A 4,645-nucleotide genomic window follows, 5' to 3' on the forward strand; every position below is an offset into this window, starting at 1 on the left:
CACTCCCCTGTACCTTTTTCAATCCTTCCACACTCCCCATTGGAGACAATAATCATTTATTATTTTCCACAATCTGTCCTCAGCCGCAAAGGTATTTGCTTTGTCTACCCAGCTGTCATCTCACGCTTCCTTTTATACTCAGTTTTGGCATCAGCAACACATTTAGGTGCATGATAACAGGTAACACATTAATTACCTCTTAATTATTAAACTTTATTTTTTTCCTTTTATGTATTTTTAGTTCTGCTAAACCCCTGGCAAACTTTTCCCACTTCCAAAATGGCGACACGGCACTCTTCCCGTGACTCCGTTCTCCTTATCTGATTTGACGTACATCACCCAGATGCACCTGCGGGGGCTCTTTTTCTCCCACTCCCCTTAGTCCGTCCATTCGTAATTGTCCCAGGCGTACCCGTGCCCTTATTGGCCGGGATGCACTACCCCTATTGGCTCTGCATTCTAGCATGAGGGCTTCTCTAATTTCCCGCCCCCATGCATAGCCAGGTATTTCCAGCCGGTCCGGCATTACTTCAAACTTTTACAAACATCACCAACATTCAGGCGCACAGTAACTTGTTTACTCGTGTATACCTTAATCCTTTTAATCCCTTATCCTTATTCCCGTGTACTCCTGGCATTCCTATCCCATTTCCAACATGGCGCCACCATGTATTTTTCCCATGACCCCCTCCCTCCCCTATCCTAATTGGTTGTGTGGTTATTACCCACACATACGTTTGCGAGCGCCCGCCTGCCTACCATTCTTAGACCGCCCATCCGCAACTGTCATCAGGCGCTCCTATGCTCTGATTGGCTGGGATGCGCCACACACACGTACCTATTGGCCTCATGCGCCACTATGGGAGCTTTCATACTCCCGCCCCCATGCCTCATTTGATTACAATAGCCTATTGGCTGCTACCCGCGCTAGCAGGGTTTTTAAACCCATCATGGAGTACCAGCTGTGAGATCCCGGAAGTGAACAAGCCCAAAGGGTGAAACGCGTTTTTCACGGATTTTACAGAGGGACCTTCCCATGGAGGACTTAGTGTCACCATCTGTCTCCTGAATTTGACATAATGAGTATCTTTTTTTCCTAGTTTTCAATTCAAGTTTGAATTACTTTTTGCCAATTATCTTTGTATGCGCTTATCCTCACTTGGCATATTATTCACATTGTATACCAGGTACCCAGGATTTTCTGTGTACATTACAGTTTACAAATCCCACTGATTATAGGTTAATTTTGTTCCTTGTTGCACTGCCTGATTATATAGTCTTATGCAGTGTGGCATATTCAATGTAAGCTTGTTTTGATTTTTTGCCTAAGTATTGATTTGAGGACCTAGTGTCACCACCTGTCTCCCTAGTTGACACAATGAGTATTTTTGTCTCCTTATTTTCAATTTAAATTTGAATTACTATTGCTAATTATCTCTGTATGCGCTTATCCTCACTTGGCATATCATTAACTAATGTAGACCAGGTACCCAGGTTTTTTCTGTGTTCATTACAGTTTACAAATCCTACTGATTATAGATTAATTTTGTTCCTTGTTGCACTGCCTGATTATAAAGTCCTATGCAGTGTGGCATACTCAATGTAAGCTTGTTTTGATTTTTGCTTCAGTATTGATTTTCTGCTACAGTACTCATAGGTGTCCACCAGTGGCGGAACCAGAGAGCGGTGGGCCCATGTGCGACAAAATGGCTTGCCCCCCCCCCCAACACCCCCCCCCCATCCTATCCAAGTCCACCCCCTCACCCCTGGAAAGGATCTGGTGAGGGGGGACCTGCTCAGGGAAGTGGATACCTAGCAACAGTGCCGTAACTAGACATTTTAGCACTGTGTGCAAGAAACGGCATTGGAGCCCCACCCCTGCATGCAAAACAGGGGCAGTGCGCGCCGTAGGCGCACGCAAAAATACAAAGTGGCGTGGCTTCGTGGTGAAGGGGTGTAGCCACAAAATAATACCAATTCATAAAACAGTGCACAGTAGTCTCCATTATTCAAATTACGCCGCACAGTAGCACCACTACACCAGGTAGAGACCCTTTGACAACTTACGGCGGACAGATTCCTCTTTTTACACATTACAGCAGACAGCGTCCCCTTTTTACACATTACGGCAGACAGCGTCCCCCTTTTTTACACATAATGGCAGACAGCGTGCCCTTTTTACACATAACGGCAGACAGCGTGCACTTTTTACACATAACGGCAGACAGCGTCCCCTTTTTACACATAACGGCAGACAGCGTGCCCTTGTTACACATAGCGGCAGACAGCGTACACTTTTTTCACATAACGGCAGACAGCGTGCCATTGTTAAACATAGCGGCAGACAGCGTACACTTTTTTCACATAACGGCAGACAGCGTGCCCTTGTTACACATTATGGCAGGCAGATTCCCCCTTTTTACACATTGCGGCAGACAGCGTGTCCTTGTTACACATAGCGGCAGACAGCATACACTTTTTTCACATAACGGCAGACAGCGTGCCCTTGTTAAACATAGCGGCAGACAGCGTACACTTTTTTCACATAACGGCAGACAGCGTGCCCTTGTTACACATTACGGCAGGCAGATTCCCCCTTTTTACACATTGCGGCAGACAGCGTGTCCTTGTTACACATAGCGGCAGGCAGATTCCCCCTTTTTACACATTGCGACAAGCAGATTCCCCCTTTTTACACATTGCGGCAAGCAGATTCACCCTTTTTACACATTGCGGCAGGCAGAATCCCCGTTTTTACACATTACGGCAGGCAGATTCCCCATTTTTACACATAGCGGCAGGCAGATTCCCCATTTTTACACATTGCGGCAGGCAGATTCCCCGTTTTTACACATTGCGGCAGGCAGATTCCCCGTTTTTACACATTGCGGCAGGCAGATTCCCCATTTTTACACATAGCGGCAGGCAGATTCACCATTTTTACACATAGCGGCAGGCAGATTCACCATTTTTACACATTGCGGCAGGCAGATTCCCCATTTTTACACATTGCGGCAGGCAGATTCCCCGTTTTTAAACATTGCGGCACACAGTCCCCCTTTTTTGTAGGAAAGAAAGAAAGAAAGAAAGAAAGAAAGAAAGAAAGAAAGAAAGAAAGAAAGAAAGAAAGAAAGAAAGAAAGAAAGAAAGAAAGAAGAATTATACTTACCCTCTCCGCTGGCTCAGGCTCCTCGGTGCAGCTTCTGACAATTCCCGGGCAGTAGAGAATGAGGAGGAGGGAGGTGGAGGAGGGAGCCGCAGCAGCGCTGTGTCATTGGTGGAGGCGCTGCTGCTGCTGCCCCTCTGCTTCACTATAGGCTGTTCTCGGAAGACAGCCTATAGTGAAGCAGAGGGGCAGCAGCAGCAGCGCCTCCACCAGTAACAAAGCGCTGCTGCGGCTCCCTCCTTCACCTCCCTCCTCCTCCTCCCTCCTCCTCCTTCCCCCGTCCGTGCCGCTGCTCCTCTCCTCTGTGGGCGGCTGTGCGCTGCGGGCAGCGGTTGCCCACAGCGCACAGCGGCATGTAATGAGTCAATTTGACTCATTACATGCTTGGGCCCCTGGACAGAGGCGGGCCCCAGTGCAACGCACTGCTTGCACTGGCGGTAGTTCCGCCTCTGGTGTCCACGCACAAAAAGAATGTACATTTGACTATATTTTGTCTATAGTTTTGATTTGCTTTCGTTATCTCCCCCCGGATACCAACCACTAGCCGTATCCAATTAGGTCTAATCCTTTCTTATTCCTCTGTGTTTTCTATTCCTCTGTGGACTCTCATCCACGATCCAAGGTGTACAACGCCACAGTGTGGCTCTTGTTTTACCTTGCCTAACGTGGAAAGAGATCCACACATTTTATGGTCTTATCTTTCTCTAAATCTCCCAATTCTATCATTCGTATATAGGTGCACTCTCATTGGTAGATAGCCTCTCTACTATCATACCACGCTGCTAATGCCCGATCTCGTCCGATCTTGGAAGCCAAACAGCGTCGGGCTGGGTCAGTACCTTGAGAGGAGACTCCCTGGGAATACCCGGTGTTGTAGAGTAGGAACTATTCCCCTTCTTTGGAAGGGTGGACACCAACAGCAGTATCACCACTAATTGCTTTTTTCCTCTTCTTATCTTTATCTTTTTCTTTACATCTCTATAAGCATCAGGTAACGAAAAATCAACAATTCTAATATGTACTATACGGAGTAACGGATGACTAGCAAAGTGCACAGTATTGACCCATTTAAGTGGTCCTTCTAAGACTCAACACTGACCTCCTCTCTGGGTCCCATTAATACAGAATATCTGTACTGGTCAGGAGAAACGGGTGTCAGACTATCAGGTGTCTGCAGCCTTTCTAATATCTCTCTTGCGATTTACAGACCAAAACATTTTAATAATTTCTCACACTCTCTTCATTTCACACTCCTTTCCTTTTGGATCGCAGATAGGTAATTATTTTAATCTTGATTAATAAATCTATGTTTTAATTATCTTCATAATTGAAGAATTTTTCTTCTTTTCATAAGAGTGCGCCCACACAAGAGCTTTCTTTCCTCTTCCCTCGTTAGTACTTGTACTTTCTAGCTCTGGGCGCACCACCAACAGGGACTATAATCGAAGGGTCTTATTTTCCTTTCTAGCAATTGTAATT

At 46.3% G+C, this 4,645-nt stretch overlaps 1 pseudogene; it reads left to right on the forward strand.

Moving 5' to 3' along the window:
• The first annotated feature begins 3,927 nt into the window (after positions 1 to 3,927).
• LOC134962170 (5S ribosomal RNA) lies at positions 3,928 to 4,046 on the forward strand (annotated as a pseudogene).
• Positions 4,047 to 4,645: the final 599 nt, after the last annotated feature.

This window comes from Pseudophryne corroboree, chromosome 9, assembly GCF_028390025.1.
Source record: "Pseudophryne corroboree isolate aPseCor3 chromosome 9, aPseCor3.hap2, whole genome shotgun sequence".
NCBI classification, from domain to species: domain Eukaryota; kingdom Metazoa; phylum Chordata; class Amphibia; order Anura; family Myobatrachidae; genus Pseudophryne; species Pseudophryne corroboree.